A 20,475-nucleotide genomic window follows, 5' to 3' on the forward strand; every position below is an offset into this window, starting at 1 on the left:
CCCCTGTCTGATAGTACTCCTCTGTGCTCTCTCCTGTATGATAGCAATCCTCTGTGCTCTCTCCTGTCTGATAGCACTCCTCTGTGCTCTCTCCTGTCTGATACGACTCCTCTGATCTCTCCTGTCTGATAGGACTCCTCTGTGCTCTCTCCTGTCTGATAGTACTCCTCTGTGCTCTCTCCTGGCTGATAGGACTCCTCTTTGCTCTCTCCTGTCTGATAGTACTCCTCTCCTCTCTCTCCTGTCTGATAGCACTCCTCTCCTGTCTGATAGCACTCCTCTTGCAGTCTTCTGTCTGATAACACTCATCTGTGCTCTCTCCTGTCTGATAGGAATCCTCTGTGCTGTCTCCTGTCTTATAGGACTCCTCTGTGCTCTCTCTTGTCTGAGAGCACTCCTCTGTGCTGTCTCCTGTCTGATAGGAATCCTCTCTGCTCTCTTCTGTGTGATAGTACTCATCTGTGCTCTCTTGTCTGATAGCACTCCTCTGTGCTCTCTCCTGTCTGATAGTTATCCTCTGTGCTCTCTCCTGTCTGATAGGACACCTCTGTGCTCTCTCCTGCCTGATAGCACTCCTCTGTGCTCTCTCCTGTCTGATAGCACTCCTCTGTGCTCTATCCTGTCTGATAGCATTCCTCTGTGCTGTCTCCTGTCTGATAGGAATCCTCTCTGCTCTCTTCTGTGTGATAGTACTCATCTGTGCTCTCTTGTCTGATAGCACTCCTCTGTGCTCTCTCCTGTCTGATAGGACTCCTCTGCTCTCTCCTGTCTGATAGTTATCCTCTGTGCTCTCTTCTGACTGATAGGACTCCTCTGTCCTCTCTCCTGTCTGATAGCACTCCTCTGTGCTCTCTCCTGTCTGATAGGACTCCTCTGTGCTCTCTCGTGTCTGATAGTACTCATCTGTGCTCTCTCCTGTCTGGTAGGACTCCTCTGTGCTCTCTCCTGTCTGATAGCACTCCTCTGTACTCTCTCCTGTCTGATAGTAATCCTCAGGAGAGAACACAGGGAAGTGCTAGTTTTACCATTACTTACTGGACTTTGTCTATGCCTGTGCTTCAGCTTGGACAAAGCCATCATTTTATAAGCCATGATTTCTATAAAAAGGAAATAACAATGTTTTGCCAAGATGTACAACACATAAAAAGTTATTAACTCTCACAGTGCCTATTTAATGAGGATTGAAGTGATTGGTAGCTTATAGTACAGGGTGAGCCATTTATATGGATACACCTTAATAAAATGGGAATGGTTGGTGATATTAACTTCCTGTTTGTGGCACATTAGTATATTTGAGGGGGGGAACTTTTCAAGATGGGTGGTGACCATGGCGGCCATTTTGAAGTCACAGTGCGGCGGGTCCCACATTGATCATCATTTTTATGGGGCCACTGGTACCCATGTGTGTTTTTTCATATAATAGCTTCTATTTTATTATACCTATTAAATTGCCCTGGACGAGTGCTTATATTTAACTTATATGTATCCCATATTATATAAAATTACAGTCCCAGCACCTATTACTATGTAACTACAACATAGCACCTACCTTACATAAACAGTAAGGACACCGCACATATCACAACTCTGCCCTGGAATCAGTTGACTGTGCATTATCTCCCCTGCATTTAACATACAACCGCGCTGTCGACAGAGACATAGTATAGATAGAGGTCACCTACTACGGTACACTATGCAGATATCATATTGATGTCTGCACTTGTTCTGCCTTACCTAAGGATGTCCGGCACATTGCGGCACTACAGGTCATTTGCGATCCTGTGTTAGGATGTAGCCACCAGCACAGCCTGAGCAGCTTGCACTCCGCTACATAGTGCACAACACACACCTTTGCGATCCTGTGTATAATGAGCTCAACTTTACCAGCGTGCGCTCCGCCACACAATAAACAATATACACGAATCTGTACCCTCAGTGACATCCCAGTGAATGGGAGGTTACTACTATTTACTATGATTTGTTTATTTTGCCTCGCTCTGGATCTCATTCATTCAGAGGTCATCGGCGTGGGCTGTGTACGCGGGTAAGCAGCACTGCAAACTCACTTTCTATCCACATTATACAAGTATCTGCCATATGTATGCATTTATCCCAAACGTCTGTATAAATGTGAAATCTAAAATGTTTATTTTCATTATGCTTTTAATAATTATCTAATACCTTTGAATGACGTTGTGACCTGGAACAAGTTCCTTCCCCGGGCTTTTTAACCACTGTATTTTACAATGTTCTGTATTATGCCTGAGGAAGAGCTAAGCACAAGCTCGAAACTTGAGTTGCAAATAAAGACACGCTGATTACTTTCACATGGACTGCTGTCTATGTATGTCCTAGGAGGAGAAGCGCCCTATGGTATTTCCTATTTTTTGGATTATATCGGCCACTAATCATTACTCATCCAGCCGACCGAGAGGGACCTGGAAAGGAAACTGTGGCTGCTGACCTCCACTTCATTTGCGAGTCTATATGCCTGCAGAGGTGTTGTGCACAACACTATCCGGGAAGCCTCCAATTTTTTGCGCACATTTGAAGCAAAAATACAAAAACTGTCTGCACTAGGAGTGCACCCTGTTTTTTTTTCTTTCTATATTTTGAAGTCGGCCATTTTGAATCAAACATTTTTTTTTCAATAGAAAGAGGGTCATGTGACACATCAAACTTATTGTGAATTTCACAAGAAAAAAATGATGTGCTTGGTTTTAATGTAACTTTATTCTTTCATGAGTTATTTACAAGTTTCTGACCACTTATAAAATGTGTTCAATGTGCTGCCCATTGTGTTGGATTGTGAATGCAACCCACTTCTCCCACTCTTCACACACTGATAGCAACACCGCAAGAGAAATGCTAGCACAGGCTTCCAGTATCTGTAGTTTCAAGTGCTGCACATCTCATATCTTCACAGCATAGACAATTGCCTTCAGATGACCCCAAAGATAAAAGTCTAAGGGGGTCAGATCAGGAGACCTTGGGGGGCATTCAACTGGCCCACGACGACCAATCAACTTTCCAGGAAACTGTTCATCTAAGAATGCTTGGACCTGGCACTTTCCCTGAGTTTTTCCAGCAAGATGGTGCACCACCACATTATGGGTGTCAGGTCCGAGCATTCCTAGATGACCAGTTTCCTAGAAAGTGGATTGGTCATCGTGGGCCAGTTGAATGGCCCCCAAGGTCTCCTGATCTGACCCCCTTAGACTTTTATCTTTGGGGCCATCTGAAGGCAATTGTCTATACTGTGAAGATACGAGATGTGCAGCACCTGAAACTACAGATACTGGAAGCCTGTGCTCGCATTTCTTTTGCAGTGTTGCTATCAGTGTGTGAAGAGTGGGAGAAGAGGGTTGCATTGACAATCCAACACAATGGGCAGCACATTGAACACATTTTATAAGTTGTCAGAAACTTGTAAATAACTCATGAAAGAATAAAGATACATTAGACACTTCTATCGTGTTCCATCTCTAAAACCCAGGTCTGGAACCGTGTTCTACCTTCATGTATATGCACAATTGTAGTCTTATTCTTGGGTATTTTTATAACCACATAGCTGTTACTTAAAACAACACTTTTCAGCAGGACCATCAGATCAGCCACCTGGACCACTGCATTGCCGCAGATGCCATGATCAATATTGATCACTGCATCTAAGGGGTTAATGGCAGACATTAGCATGATCGCTGATGTCCCCCATTACCGGCCTGTACACGCGTTCTATGATGCAAGCGCCACTCTTGAACTTGCTTCATAGCTGTGGCAGGATGCAGGATGTACGTCCTGGTGTGCCATATCTTAGGCACCCTGGCCATATCTCTATGACCTGTGTCCTCTGTGGCTTAATAATTCAGATATTTTTACATGTGGCGATCCCAAATATGTTAATTCATTTATTTTTTAACATTTTTTATTTATAAAATGGAAAAAGTTATTAGGGAAGGAGCTTATTTATGTTTTTTAAAACTTTTTTAAATGATTGTTTTACATTTTTTAAGTCCCAACAGGGCACTAGTAATAGCAATCTGTTGATTGCTAATACTATTCAGAGCTATGCAATGGTATATGACTGATCAGTACAATCTGTGATCTACTTGTGCAGCCTGCCTGATGGCAGACTATACTTGAGCATCCGACATAGATCTAGGAAAAAAATTCAGGGAAAGCTAGTAAGGATCAGTTTTAGTAATTTGCTTATGTTCACCTTCCATCTGCCATCTTCAGTATTTCTTTGTTCTATCATCATGCGGCTACTGTCATCAATTAGTGAGTTTCTATTCTAGTTATGCATTACCTGCTTAAACTGTTGATACATACTTTCATACATTTGCCATATCTAAGTACTAGCCACACCAGTTGTCAGGAACGGCGACTGCTATACATGAAGTCCAGTTCTGCATCTTATGACCAACCATGTTGTCAATTTCATTAGAAAGAAGAAGAATCAAGTACTGTGTAGAATCAAAGGGGGTTAATGACTGGAACAAAGGCCTTTGTTAACATAAACACAATTTGGGATTGTGACAACACAAGTATCCCTACATGCCACACTGCAAAACTCATTGGGTTGGTAGCCAGAAAGAGAAAGATGCAGTGCTAGAACTCAGAAGAGAAAGTTCATAACATTTTAATCTATGTTGTGTCATTCCTCTATAAGGGCTCGTTCACACGAGCAGATTTATTTGCGAGTTTCCTGCTGCATGTTAGACAGGGAGCAAGCTCTCAACAGCTGTGTGCAGGAGATTTTTTAGGTGCAGAATTACTGATACTGAAAATTCCCTAATTGAAGTCAATAGGGTCCACGTGGAAAATCTGCTGTGGACAGCGGCAGTAAGCCTGACCCCTTTCTAACACACAGTGGGAAACCCACAAATAAATCCACTTTTGTAAACACGCTTTTTTTACTTCCTAGAAATGTTGACTAAATAGTCAACTGGGTGCTACCAGTTTGGGGGGGGGGAGGTATGCTACATAATCTGGCACTGTCAGCTTTGATTGGGTAGTGTCAGACTATGTATGGAGGGCACCACAAACAGGTAACACACAGTTGGCAAAATTTTAGTTAGCATTACAAATAAATGGCATAACAAAGAGCTGTAAGAAATTATGTTTGAGTACTGTTATTTTATGAGGAAAACAGAGGCCATATGATGTCCCAAATATCAGACAATTTATTGCTATCAACATATTCATGCCACCTATTAAAAGCCTTATATACCAAAGAGAAAGTTGAATCTGTAAAGAAATAAAATCCTTGTACAGTATATACAGAAGTTGTGACTGTAACTCAACCAGCATAGTAGGAAGTCATAAAAATGTCTTACATAAAGCATCCTCTGTCGTTGCTTTAAGGAAACTATGAAATATATTGACAAATGAACTCCGAACATTTCTAGTTATTTCTTTATGTTACTCCCTTTTGCAGTTTGTTTTCTGCTGTTTGGTAATCTATAATCTGAAACTGATAAATTGTCTCTACATCTTTCCCATCTGCCATCTAATGTGTGATCTCCATTTGCATGTGCTCAGCATATTTCAGTTTCCTAATTCCCAAGAGCCCCACCTTACATCTGTTGTCACACACAATACATTCTTTCCACTTTTCACATCTCTGTCTGTCGCATCCCAGCAAAATGCGGAAGTGATTTAAAGTGTGATCCTGTTATCTGGATTTTGTATACTTTGAAGGAGAAGCTTAGGGCAAGAACAGCTGCTAGCTAAATGGCACAATCTCTTAGCTTCTTCTTCTACCGAGACACCCATCTCTCTTTGGACTTCTTGTCTGTAAAGATTTGGCAGTGACAATACAAATTACATTCAATTTCCTTTTTATTTTTCTAACACATTAAAAAAAAAGACTTTAGAGACCTATTGTACAATAAAACTCTGTCTGTTAAAGGGATGAAGAGAATTACACTGGAGTGCACTGTATATTGAGAAAATGTAAGAATGTAATAGTTATTTGTGATGGTCCCACTGTGCATAACTTTATTGTCTGAGTGTATTTTTTTGACCCTGTAGCATTGCAAGAGCCAAGTTACCCAGCATATTTCATTTTTCCCAAACCAAGAAATTGTTATTGAATTTAGATGGGATTAGCAGGAGTCCCTGGAACATGGTCCCGGGGTCATCAATCATAATGCTACTCACATATAAGTAATGGCTCTTCAAAAATAAAGAGAGAAAAGCAACGTGTTATTCAGAATGACCAAAACAGAAGACTATGATATAGAATACAGCCTGCTGCCTTCCTAATCCCTTCTTGGGCCTTAAAATACAATTTGCACCTGTAGAAATAACAAAATGATAAGACATATAAAAAAAAAACTGTTGTGCGTAATTAGTAAATTAAGAAAATACTTTCCACCAGGTACATACAGAAGTATCACCACACCGAGGTTCAGCCTTGTGGAGATAACATTCCTGGCATCCTTATAATTGATGGATAGACCTTGAACCATTGCTCAAAACTATTTCATTATTTGGAAAGAAATCATATAATGAGCTGCCTTGTAAAAGAAAGTCTTTTGTTTTGCTGGGAATGTTACCTAGGCAGGAATTCCAGTTGTTATGTGGTATTTTAACATCACAATTCATATGTGAATTGAAGTATTTGGAAACATTTTATGTCACTGATTAATTAAGTGACAATGCGACAAATCCCATGCCAGAAATCAAATGCGTTCAGTATCTTACATAAAAGAGTCCACCCTTCACATTTTTGTAAATATTTTATTATATCTTTTCATGAGACAACACTGAAGAAATTAGTGCATAGCCTGTATAACAGTGTTTAACCCGTTAACGACCATGGATGTCTATGCTCGTCCATGTGCCTTTAACCCCTTAAGGACCCAGCCCAAATATACCTTAAGGACCCGGCCATTTTTTGAACATCTGACCACTGTCACTTTAAACATTAATAACTCTGGGATGCTTTTACCTTTCATTCTGATTCCAAGATTGTTTTTTCGTGACATATTCTACTTTATGTTAGTGGTAAAATTTTGTCGATACTTGCATCATTTCTTGGTGAAAAATTCCAAAATTTGATGAAAAAAATGAAAATTTTGCATTTTTTTTAACTTTGAAGCTCTCTGCTTGTAAGGAAAATGGATATTCCAAATAAATTATACATTGATTCACATATATAATATGTCTACTTTATGTTTGCATCATAAAATTGACGTGTTTTTACTTTTGGAAGACATCAGAGGGCTTCAAAGTTCAGCAGCAATTTTCCAATTTTTCACAAAATTTTCAAAATCGGAATTTTTCAGGGACCAGTTCAGTTTTGAAGTGGATTTGAAGGGCCTTCATATTAGAAATACCCCACAAATGACCCCATTATAAAAACTGCACCCCTCAAAGTATTCAAAATGACATTCAGTAAGTGTGTTAACCCTTTAGGTGTTTCACAGGAATAGCAGCAAAGTGAAGGAGAAAATTCAAAATCTTCATTTTTTACACTCGCATGTTCTTGTAGACCCAGTTTTTGAATTTTTACAAGGGGTAATAGATGAAAAATCCCCCCAAAATGTGTAACCCAATTTCTCTCGAGTAAGGAAATACCTCATATGTGTATGTCAAGTGTTCGGCGGGTGCACTAGAGGGCTCAGAAGGGAAGGAGCGACAATAGGATTTTGGAGAGGGAATTTTGCTGAAATGGTTTTTGGGGGGCATGTCACATTTAGGAAGCCCCTATGGTGCCAGAACAGCAGAAAACCCCAACATGGCATACCATTTTGGAAACTAGACCCCTCAAGGCACGTAACAAGGGGTCCAGTGAGCCTTAACACCCCACAGGTGTTTGACGACTTTTCGTTAAAGTCGGATGTGTAAATGAAAAAAAAATTTTTTTCACTTAAAGTGCAGTTTTTCCCCCAAATTTACCATTTTTACAAAGGGTAATGGGAGAAAATGCCCCCCCAAATTTGTAACCCCATCTCTTCTGAGTATGGAAATACCCCATGTTAGGATGTAAAATGCTTTGCGGGCAAACTACAATGCTCAGAAGAGAAGGAGTCACATTTGGCTTTTTGAAAGCAACTTTTGCTGAAATGTTTTTTTGGGGGCATGTCGCATTTAGGAAGCCCCTGTGGTGCCAGAACAGCAAAAAATACCCACATGGCATACTATTTTGGAAACTACACCCCTCAAGGAACGTAACAAGGGGTCCGCTGAGCCTTAACACCCCACAGGTTTTTGACGACTTTTCGTTAAAGTTGGATGTGTAAATGAAAAATTTTTTTTTTTTTACTAAAATGCAGTTTTTCCCCAAAATTTTACATTTTTACAAGGGGTAATAGGAGAAAATGACCCCCAAAATGTGTAACCCCATTTCTTCTGAGTATGGAAATACCCCATGTTAGGACGTAAAATGCTCTGCTGGCGAACTACAAGCTCAGAAGAGGAGGAGCGCCATTGAGCTTTTGGAAAGAGAATTAGTTTGGAATGGTAGTCAGGGGCCATGTGCGTTTACAAAGCCCCCCGTGGTGCCAGAACAGTGGAACCCCCCACATGTGACCCCATTTTGGAAACTACACCCCTCACAGAATTTAATAAGGGGTGCAGTGAGTATTTACACCCCACAGAACTTTGGAACAGTGGGCTGTGCAAATGAAAAAGTTTATTTTTCATTTTTACGGACCACTGTTCCAAAAATCTGTCAGACATCTGTGGGGCGTAAATTCTCAATGTACCCCTTATTATATTACGTGAGGGGTGTAGTTTCCAAAATGGGGTCACATGTGTCGGGGGTCCATTGTTCTGGCACTATGGGGGCTTTGTAAACACATGTGGCCTTCAATTCCGGACAAATTTTCTCTACAAAATCCCAATGGCGCTCCTTCTCTTCTGAGCATTGTAGTTCGCCCGCAGAGCACTTTAAATTTACATATGGGGTATGTTCTTACTCAGAAGAGATGGGTTTACAAATTTGGGGGGGCTTTTTTCCTATTTCAGGATGTGAAAATGAAAAATTTAGGGTAACACCAGCATTTTAGTGAAAAAATATAATTTTTTTCATTTTCCCATCCAACTTTAATGAAAATTCGTCAAACACCTGTGGGGTGTTCAGGCTCACTATACCCCTTGTCACGTTCGGTGAGGGGTGTAGTTTCCAAAATGGGGTCACATGTGGGTATTTTTTTTTTTTTGCGTTTGTCAGAACCGCTGTAAAATCAGCCACCCCTGTGCAAATCACCAATTTAGGCCTCAAATGTACATGGTGCACTCTCACTCCTGAGCCTTGTTGTGTGCCCGCAGAGCATTTTACGCCCACATCTGGGGTATTTCTGTACTCAGGAGAAATTGCGTTACAAATTTTGGGGGTCTTTTTTTCCTTTTACCGCTTGTGGAAATAAAAAGTATGGGGCAACACCAGCATGTTAGTGTAAAAAAATAAAAAAAATTTACACTAACAGGCTGGTGTAGCCCCCAACTTTTCCTTTTCACAAGCGGTAAAAGGAAAAAAAGCCCCCCAAAATTTGTAGTGTAATTTCTCCCGAGTACGGAAATACCCCATATGTGACCCTAAACTGTTGCCTTGAAATACGACAGGGCTCCGAAGTAAGAGAGCACCATGCGCATTTGAGGACTAAATTAGGGATTGCATAGGGGTGGACATAGGGGTATTCTACGCCAGTGATTCCCAAACAGGGTGCCTCCAGCTGTTGCTAAACTCCCAGCATGCCTGGACAGTCAGTGGCTGTCCAGAAATGCTGGGAGTTGTTGTTTTGCAACAGCTGGAGGCTCCGTTTTGGAAACCCTGCCGTACAAGACGTTTTAAATTGTTTATTGGGGGGGGGGGCAGTGTAAGGGCTGTATATGTAGTGTTTTACCCTTTATTAGGTGTTAGTGTAGTGTAGTATTTTTAGGGTACATTCACACTGGCGGGTTACGGTGAATTTCCCGCTAGGAGTTTGCACTGCGGCAAAGAATTTGCCGCAGCCCAAACTTGAAGCAGGAAATTTACTGTAAACCCGCCTATGTGAATGTACCCTGTACGTTCACAAGGGGGGGCAAACCTCCAGCTGTTTCAAAACTACAACTCCCAGCATGTACTGACAGACCGTGCATGCTGGGAGTTGTAGTTTTGCAACAGCTGGAGGCACACTGGTTGGAAAACCTTCAGTTAGGTTCTGTTACCTAACTCAATATTTTCCAACCAGTGTGCCTCCAGCTGTTGCAAAACTACAACTCCCAGCATGTACTAATCACCGAAGGGCATGCTGGGAGATGTAGTTATGCAATAGCTGGAGGTACCCAACTACAACTCCCAGCATGCCGAGACAGCTGTTTGCTTTCTGGGCATGCTGGGAATTGCAGTTTTGCAACATCTGGAGAGCTACAGTTTTTAGACCACAGCACAGTGATCTCCAAACTGTGGACCTCCAGATGTTGCAAAACTACAACTCCCAGCATGTCCAGACAACAAACAGCTATGTGGGCATGCTAGGAGTTGTAGTTTTGCAACATCTGGAGGGATATAGTTTAGAGACCACTGTATAGTGGTCTCAAACTGCAGCCCTCCAGCTGTTGCAAAACTACATATTCCAGCATGCCCAAACAGCTGTCTGGGCATGCTGGGAGTTATAGTTTTGAAACATCTGGAGGGTTACAGTTAGAGACCACAGTCTCAGACTGTAGCCCTCCAGATCTACTTACCGGCTTCCGTAGGATCCCGGCAGCCGTCCTCTTCAGACGCACGTGACGTCGCCCGCCGATCAACGTCGCCGCAGCCTCCGGACGGGTAAGTGGACGTCGGCGCCCGTTCCCCTTCGGTTCCCCGTTCTGCCCCGCCTATTGTGGGTGGGCAGGACGGGGAAAACGAAAGTTAACCCCCCCCGCCCCCGGTATGCTATTGGTCGTCGCCTCTGACGATCAATAGCAGACCAATAGCAGGGATAGGAGGGGTGGCAACCCTGCCACCTCACTCCTATGCCTACAGGGGGGTCGTGGGTGTCTTAGACAACCGCGATCCCCCTTCTATTCCGGGTCACCGGGTCACAATAGACCCGTATGACCCGGAATCGGCGCAAATCGCAAGTGTGAATTCACTTGCGATTTGCGCCGATCGCCGACGGGGGGGGGGTCTGATGACCCCCCTGGGCATTTGCACGGGGTGCCTGCTGATTGATATCAGCAGTCACCCCGGCCCGGTCCCCGCCCGGCGCGCGGCGGGGACCGAAATTCCCACGGGCGTATGGATACGCCCTGGGTCCTTAAGTACCAGGACGTCAAGGCGTATCCATACGCCCTAGGTCCTTAAGTGGTTAATGGGGCATGACGCGGACTCCCGACTCGAGCCCGCGTCATACCGGCCGGCCCCCAGCTGATTCCTGGCCAGCGTTAATAGTCGACATGTGGTGATCGCCACAGCTGGCTATTAACCCTTTTGATCGCCGCTATCAAAGCTGACAGCGGCATCTAAAGGTGCCTTTATCCCATCCCTGGTGGTCCAGTCGGGGGGCCATCCACTGTGGAGGTAGCGTGAGGGCTTAACTCTCCTCCTGTGCCAGCTCCGAGGCTCAGAATGATAAAGACTGGCAGGACCAGGCTTTATCAATCGAGCCCAGAGCACACAGATCAATGTGTTTTTTTTTCCATTTTGCTGTAGATTTTTGGGTAAAATGACTGATGTCATTACAAAGTAGAATTGGTGGCGCAAACAATAAGCCATCATATGGATTTTTAGGTGCAAAATTGAAAGGGTTATGATTTTTTTCAGGTAAGGAGGAAAAAACGAAAGGCAAAAAAGGAAAAACCCTAAGTCCTTAAGGGGTTAATATAATAGCCCATGGTAAACTAAAGGACACTCTTTTTGACATATGTTTGCCTATTAAAGCCTATAAACAGTTTAGATGTCGAGTATATTTTGTAATATTCAAAACTGGAATCACTAGATGTAAACTCAGACTTACTCTGCTTAAACCAGTCACCATTTTAAGGTTGCGCACCTGCCAGTAAAGTATTTGAAATGCATTTAAAGTTGATTTTTTTAATTCACCTTGAGAGCACATAACTCTGTAGCCAGCAACAAATGAGCACAACAGAGTACAACATCAGCATTTGCTTTTCAGGCTTGTATTCTTGCAACATCATAGATGACCTTTTGTACTGCTTACAACACAAGTCCTTCCTTACATCTTATGCCTCGAAACGTCCTGTAGTTTGCTGCACCTGGTGACCCTGTTTGAAGAAATCATGTTACTAAAACTGTTAAAAAACAGACATATCTGACAGAAATCAATAACATACAGCAACTATGCAATGAGCACCAAAAAAGCTGACAGGGTTATTATGTCTGTTCTGAACACAGATACTGGAAGCTCAATGTCACCCACTTATTCACTTCTAATATTGATTCGACCACGATATACCAATAAACCAGCTTTTCCTTTAGTCCGAATCTATTAACGTATAAACATATATTTCCTACAAAAACTAGACAATGAACATGACCTCCTAGCTACCCTCCTCCACAAGGCTGCCACTTAAAGGGGTACTCCGCAGCTCAGCATTAGGAACAAACTGTTCCGAATGCTGGAGCCAGGAACTTGTGACATCATAGCCCCACCCCTTCATTATGTCACGCCCCACCCCCAGTCTATGGGAGGGGTGTGAAAGCCGTCACGCCCACTCCCATAGACTTGCATTGAGTGGGCGGGGTGTGACATCAAGAGGGGGCGGGACTATTACGTCACAAGCTCCCGGCGCTGGCTCCAGCGTTTGGAACAGTTTGTTCCAAATGCTTAGCAGCGGAGTACTTCTTTAAAGGGGTACTACAGTGGAAACCAATTCTTATTAAAACCAACCGGTGCCAGAAAGTTAAACAGATTTGTAAGTTACTTATATTACAAAATCTTAATCCTTCTAGTACTTATCAGCTGCTGTATGCTCCACAGGAAGTTCTTTTCTTTTTTAATTTATTTTCTGTGTGACCACAGTGCTCTCTGTTGACACCTGTGTCCATGTCAGGAACTGTGCAGAGTAGGAGCAAATCCTCATAGCAAACCTCTCCTGCTCTGGACAGTTCTTGACATGGACAGAGGTGTCAGAGAGCACTATGGTCAGACTGAAAAGAACTCTAGAAAGAAATATAACTTCCTGGGGAGCATGCAGCAGCTGATAAGTACTGGAGGGATTAAGATTTTTAAATAGAAGTAATTTACAAATCTGTTTAAATTTGTGGCACCAGTTGATTTAAAAAAAAAATGTTTTCTACCGGAGTACCCCTTTCACTGCAGCTTATCAGAAAGTAGCATAAGTAACTGGCCTTGAACATGAATACAAGGCTAAATATTCCATGACAGCCCTGCTACACAAAGCTTTTGATATAGTGAGAAATTGCCTGAAAAAAAGAAGAATGCAATGCTAAAGGAAGGGCAGAACAATGTAAGGGTTAATGTTGCTGTATAATGAAATACAGCCTTAACAGTTTTAAAATGCTTTCTCCATAATATAAAGGATAAAGAAAACAATACAGCATGGAAACTCAGTCTGGCCACTTATACTGATCTCAACAATAATTAAATGAGCCAAAGTAGAATATATACAAGTGAGAATATACATGAATACACCACTAGTTATATCTTACTATACATAGTTTCTATGAGGTATGTACAATATAATCAGCAGGGAGAAACCACAGAGCAGAGCTCTATTACAGGGTTCCAGTGCAGCCCCCCCACTCGTGCAACGGGAAAAAAGGAAGCAGTCAATTATTTGGTTGCCTGCCGTCTCTTTAGAGGTAGTGGCGTAATTTCAGACCAATTCACTGTCTGCCCCAGTCAACTAGTGGAAAAGCACATTGTGTGGTTTGCTATGAAGCTGTGTCATTTCACTTCTTTGCTCCACATATAGAAATGTGCTTCCACTCTATTTTGTACATTTCTTTTAATTACTTATTATTACCTGCTTACCGAATTACTGGATTTACAGTTTACTTTATTGCTAAATTCATAGGAAGGCTGTTAACATATTAGTGTGAATTTGGAGAATTGTAAGAAATCAGAATCCACAAGGGAAAGCTAAAGGAAATTACCGTATATACTCGAGTATAAGCCGAGTTTTTCAGCACGATTTTTCGTGCTGAAAACACCCCCCTCGGCTTATACTCGAGTGAACTCCCCCACCCGCAGTGGTCTTCAACCTGCGGACTTCCAGAGGTTTCAAAACTACATCTCCCAGCAAGCCCGGGCAGCCATCGGCTGTCCGGGCTTGCTGGGAGTTGTAGTTTTGAAACCTCCGGAGGTCCGCAGGTTGAAGACCACTGCGGCCTTCAACATCATCCAGCCCCCTCTCACCCCCTTTAGTTCTGTATAGTACTCACCTCCGCTCGGCGCTGGTCCGGTCCTGCAGGGCTGTCCGGAGAGGAGGTGGTCCGGTGGCATAGTGGTTCCGGGCTGCTATCTTCACCGGGGAGGCCTCTTCTAAGCGCTTCGGGCCCGGCCTCAGAATAGTCACGTTGCCGTGACAACGACGCAGAGGTGCGTTCATTGCCAACGTTCTTCTGCGTCATTGTCAAGGCAACGCCTCTATTCCGGGCCGGAAGTGCGGAGAAGAGGCGCCCCCGGTGAAGATAGCAGCCCGGACCACCTCCTCACCGGACCACCTCCTCTCCGGACAGCCCTGCAGGACCGGACCAGCGCCGAGCGGAGGTGAGTACTGTACAGAACTAAAGGGGGTGAGAGGGGGCTGGATGATGTTGAAGGCCGCAGTGGTCTTCAACCTGCGGACCTCCGGAGGTTTCAAAACTACAACTCCCAGAAAGCCCGGACAGCCGATGGCTGCCCGGGCTTGCTGGGAGTTGTAGTTTTGAAACCTCTGGAGGTCCGCAGGTTGAAGACCACTGAGGGCGAATGATGAGAAGAGGATGATGAAGGGGGGGGGTGTGGGGATGATGAAGGGGGGTGGGGATGATGAAGGGGGGGGTGTGGGATGATTACAAGGGGATGATGAAGGGGGGATGTGTGGGATGATAAGGGGATGATGAAGGGGGGATGTGTGGGATGATTACAAGGGGATGATGAAGGGGGGATGTGCGGGATGATAAGGGGATGATGAAGGGGGGATGTGTGGGATGATGACAAGGGGATGATGAAGGGGGGATGTGTGGGATGATAAGGGGATGATGAAGGGGGGATGTGTGGGATGATGACAAGGGGATGATGATGAGGATGTTAATGACGGGTCTGGATGATGACAGGGGGGGATGAGGTATTTCCCACCCTAGGCTTATACTCGAGTCAATAACTTTTCCTGGGATTTTGGGTTGAAATTAGGGGTCTCGGCTTATACTCGGGTCGGCTTATACTCGAGTATATACGGTAACATCTATTAAGACAGTCAATTGTTTGCTGGAGATTAGTGTTAAAGAGGTAATTCGCCCCTAGACATCTTATCCCCTATCCTAAGGACCCCCGCAATCTTGGCATGCGTCACCCCAGACATCTGGTGCATGGAGCAAACTTTGCTCCGTGACGGATAACTGGCTATGCAGGGCGGAGGCTCGTGATGTCTTGGCCACACCCGCTCGTGACATCATGGCCAGGTCCCCTCATTGCAAGTCAATGGGAGGGGTGTGGTGGCCACCACGCCCCCTCCCATAGACCTGCATTGAGGAGGCATGGCTATGACGTCACGAGTGGGGCATGACCATGACGTCACGAGCCTCCGACGCTGGACCTGCTGCTCTAAACGAATGGAAGGTGCAGTAGTCCCCAGCGCAATCAGACATCTTATCCCCTATCCTTTGGATAGGGGATAAGATGTCTAGGGGTGGAGTACCCCTTTAAGGCCCTTTACCAGGGGCCATTTTCTGCCAAACGGGTCAACTATTACCCCATGTTACAGGCACAGCAGTCAGATAAAAAAAAATAAAAAAAATGTTCATTTGTCAGCGTATCACTGGAATCGGGCAGGACCAACACCATTGTTAGCTAGTTGTACATTGTCTTGTGTAAAGGAGAGATGTGCTTTTCACAATAAATAAAGTGAATGACCCCCCCCCCCCCACCCCACCCCACCAAACAAACCAGCCAGGGTTCTTTATACACAGTCAATTGGCACTTATATCAGACAGCTATCAGTCTGTGTAAAAGTACTGTTAGTCATCTTATATGTTGCAGACAGTTGGGGGAATAATCAATTGTGTCTATCCTTGTCCGATCCTTCTTCATGACTGTCTGTCCTCACTTAGAAATATTCAATATTTTTGGGCACAGCTTATAGCAAATCTGTCATATTCTCCAATCAGATGTGCCAGAAATCAGTCCAACTGTACAAATTGTTTACACTATTTTAATGATGGTCAACTTTGGGAAAAAAAATTAAGACAAAGTACAGCAGTCACGGAATGAATAATGTGTCTTAAACACCACATCAATTGACTACCTTTTTTGGACACAAATTAGACACCGTCTGGCACACTTTCTGGCGTAAAAAATGTCTAAAATGCTCTGCACTCTTTTTTTTTTTTTTTGAGCAATCAGAAGAAAGTAGTTTAATCAGAATCAAATATATTAATAAACCCCTCCCCCCCCCCCAGTGTGCCAGTGTGTCCTTATAACTTCTGAAAAACTATGATGGGTTGTTTATGTCGCCTTTCGCTCACATTACCCAACTATTCATTTTCTAAAAAAGAAAAAAAAACAGATCATTTCACTTCCCACTTTATGCCAGAGAAATGTGTGCACACCGATAAGGTTATCTAGAGTTTTGCTTTTTTCTAGGAAAAAGGTGACCTGTTTCTAAAGAAAAGAGGTCATCACAGGCATGGATCTGGTTCAGCTACACACAGATATTACATATCTATTTATCATATGCATACAGGGGGGAAAAAGTAGAATGTATAACGTACCCTCTATTGTAAATGTAAAAATATAAGGACACAGGCATACTGTATGTAGGCTGTTATCCGTTTTCACATATCAATTTTGGAAGTAGTAGTTTTACATATAATGTTTCCTAATTTTAGCAGAAAATTATTGGATTGACTCCAATTATATGATATATCATTTTTGCCTTCAGCAATTATAGTGGGAGTTGGGTAAATGTACATTAGGGGTGCAGTACTCCAACCGGAATCTAAATCAGCAATGTCACATATCCTTCTATTATCAATGTGCAGAACCATACATGAAATCCATGTGTACGGTGCTAATGTCAGAGTTTCTTCCCTGCAGTTACCTTGTCAATCTCAGGTAGTAAAGAGTACATATTCAATTGAATAGTCTATTTTGACAGCCCATTAAAATGAAGCAAGGACAAAAGAGTCTTTAATTATATTCATGGATGCATACAAAAACCATTCGGCAGGAGTGCTGAGCACAGCTTTTCTTACAAAATCCCTAGGCTAGCTGTCTATCCTAGAAAAACTCACTGTTTACTCCAAGGGTGTGATCATTCTAGAGAAAGTCAGGGCCGTGCCCTGGTACATTTTTTTTTTTATAGAAGGAAACAGCACTGCACACTTAAAAAAGCCCCCAAACCCACAAACACATTTTTCAATTAGGTTGGCTGTTCCCTTTATGCATCACCTCGTATGGAATGTTGGAATGTTGCTGGAATATGATACAGTTTCTCAAAATACACTTTGGTTTCAGGAGAAAGCAGTGTGACATCACTAGTCACTATCCTTGCAGAGTTTATGCACTTTACGCAGGCATTTGGATTTGTAGATGTTTCACTTGAGTGCTGTTCTAGTACTTGTAACTTTCTTGTGTGTCTAGTATTCTCTGTATTCTCTCTGTACCTGGACATGATAATTTCCCTTGAGGATGTAAACTAACTTGGTGTTGCACTTGTGTCCTGTTTAACTGAGCAAACTGACGAGGATTTTCATGAGGATGCATGATGTGCAGAATCCCTTCCCACTTTATGGACTATGCTGTGACATTATTTTTGTTGGCATATCTAGAAGGAACTCCCCATCTTAGCTAGATTCATACCGGATCAGGACTAGGAGGAAAATGACACCTAGTTTTCCTTTGCAATCCAGCCTCCAAAATACTGCTTTTCAATGCTTGTTGCTACTCTAGAACTTGGTTCTCCTTTTTGTAGAGACCTGTATCCTTGTTGCTAGGCAGAAGACCAGAAGACTCAACTCTGGATAATGCTAGTTAAGTTGTTGACTCCCGAGATAAGGTGTGGTTGACTCTACACCCGAGGCTCAATGTTGTGCAGTTCCCTCCATAATGGCTGCAGTGCACATGTGCTCTCCTCTGGTTTAGTCAGAACTAACTAGAGAAAAAGTTTTCACCTGGGTATAGGGATGAAGCAAGACAAATATTAGACAGAATTGGGTATGTGACTAGATACTGTTTCTCTTAAACGGGTATTTCGGTCAGAAACATTTTATCCCCTATCCAAAGGGGCCCCCCACGATCTCCCTGCAGCACCCGCATTCTATGCGGGAGCTGCACCTCCAGTTTCGGAAACCTCCGGGTTTCCGGGGCTGGGGACGTGACGTCACTCCACACCCCCTCCATTCATGTCTATGGGAGGGGGTGTGATGGCCGTCACACCCCCTCCCATAGACATGAATGGAGGGGGCGTGGCGTGATGTCACGTCCCCAGTCCTAGAAACCCGGAGGTTTCCGAAACTGGAGATGCAGCTCCCACATAGAATGTGGGTGCTGCATGGAGATCGCAGGGGGCCCAGCGGTATATCATTTGCACTGTATGTTTGGTGTATGCACATTATGCACATAGGTATATACATTAAATGTAGCCATAGACCTTTATAAGACCACAAGAGTGTTTTCTTTTGTTCTACAGAATATTGATGTTGACTATGTGATTCTATACAGAGGCGTCCAGTACAATAAGTTATACTGCACAGTTTAAAGGAAAAATGTCAGATATTTTCTCCACCACTATCCACAGTACTGGGGGATAGTGCGGGAGACGCTGATGAGCCCTACCTTACCCGGAACCGGATGGAGTGGTGGATGGCAGCATTAGAAGGGGACACAGGTTTTTTAGCCGGGATCAAAGTGGGGCAATAGGGCTTGATTACCATCTCCAAACAAGGATGGACCCATGACTCTTTCGTCGGTACCCTGGAAGCAGGCAAACTCTCCATGTCAGAAGAGGGCTTTGGTACATACGTTGGTACCTGTGCAGGAGGAAAACTCTCATTGCTCCGAGAGGGCCTAGGTACGTGCGTTGGTACCTCTGGAAAAGACAAACTCTCATTGCTCTGAGAGGGTCTAGTTACGGTCTTTGGTGCCCGCAATTTGGGCTTACTTTCCTGAACTTGAGCAGGACTTGACTCTCGACGGTATGTAGAAAATGAAGAACTTGACTCTTTGCTGTACATAGAAGATGATGAACTTGGCTCTTTGCTGTACATAGAAGATGATGAACTTGGCTATTGAGGCTCCTGCTCCTTGGGTACGCTGGTGGAGGCTTTAGGAGCAGACCTTTTCGGCCTCAAGTTGAAGGGATCAGACTCCCAATCCGTTGACGGGAAATACTTGAAAGGAAGCTGTGTTGGGGCAGTTGGTCTCGTGACCGCAGCAGCCCATTCCCCTCTAAGGCTCTGGACGGGGGTGTACTCTACAATATCACCCACCTCCAAGGTTTAGAACTTCTTATGGAGATATGGCCTTTGCACTGCTTGCCGGTTTACGAGGATGGTCTGCCCAGTGTGGCAGTCAAGGAGTGTCGCATAACCTCTGACCTTGTCGAACTTGATCACAGTTGCTCTTCTTCTTTCCAATGGCTCCTCCCCTTCTTGGGGGTGATCCCATTTACGAATGTACAATGCCTCAATTTCTTTGGTGTTTTCTTGCCACCGTACTTTCTCTTCATGAGGCAAATGCACGTGCTTGGGGATATAGAGTTCTTTGTGTCGGGCCTTTAGCTTTTCCATCAATTCAGCCAGCTCGGCTTCTTGATGGGCCCTTTCTTTTTCTGTAGTTGGGATTGGTGGGAGTGGCTTCCCAGGTAATGGTTGAAGTACTCGATCAGCTCCGGCTAATCTCCGAACACCCATTGTGGAAATTTTGGTGAGCACAGTCGTGCACTTGGCAAGCTTGATTGAGGTATGACCTCAGGGCTGGAGGAGGAAGAATAGGCCGCTTCTGGCGGGGTGCTCACTGCAGACTCCTCCGATGGGATCTCGGCCCACAAGCCCCAAGTTATGTGGTGAGGGGACAGTCTCACTGGCGATGCACCTCCAGGTGTCCCTGCGCTCTCCGTTGGAGGTGTCTCTGGCCAATCGTCATCATCATCAGGCAGTGGGGGAAGATTGCAGGCCCCCTCTTCGTCTAATGACAACCGCTGCAGACGGTCAGCAAGTTCTTGGAAAAGTCGGGCTGCGACTGCCACAACTTTCCGCTTTTACGGCGCCATTTTGCTAACTTCACCACGTGGAACGCTGCCCTCCGCCATGTCTGTACTCTCAGGCTCTCTGTGCAGACTGAAGAGGTCGCTGTGCGTAGCGTCTTT

At 44.0% G+C, this 20,475-nt stretch overlaps 1 protein-coding gene and 1 long non-coding RNA gene across 3 annotated transcripts in view; one reads left to right on the forward strand and one right to left on the reverse strand.

Annotated features, from left to right (window-relative positions):
* The window catches only part of LIPC (lipase C, hepatic type), a 187,358-nt gene that overhangs the window by 90,333 nt on the left and 76,550 nt on the right, over positions 1-20,475 (forward strand). The gene's annotated exons all lie outside the window — the stretch shown is intronic.
* LOC130368578 (uncharacterized) overlaps positions 1-20,475 on the reverse strand; it is a 34,676-nt gene that overhangs the window by 9,941 nt on the left and 4,260 nt on the right. Inside the window, exons 2-3 of one of the 2 annotated variants that reach the window (XR_008892512.1) lie at positions 12,026-12,207; positions 5,308-5,797 (exon numbers count right to left, since the gene is read on the reverse strand). This is a non-coding gene — a long non-coding RNA (uncharacterized LOC130368578). Of the gene's footprint in view, positions 1-5,307; positions 5,798-12,025; positions 12,208-20,475 lie in introns of those variants that run through there. The other variant, XR_008892510.1, reaches the window with a different exon arrangement.

The sequence above is a fragment of the Hyla sarda genome, chromosome 4 (genome assembly GCF_029499605.1).
Source record: "Hyla sarda isolate aHylSar1 chromosome 4, aHylSar1.hap1, whole genome shotgun sequence".
Classification (NCBI taxonomy): Eukaryota; Metazoa; Chordata; class Amphibia; order Anura; family Hylidae; genus Hyla; species Hyla sarda.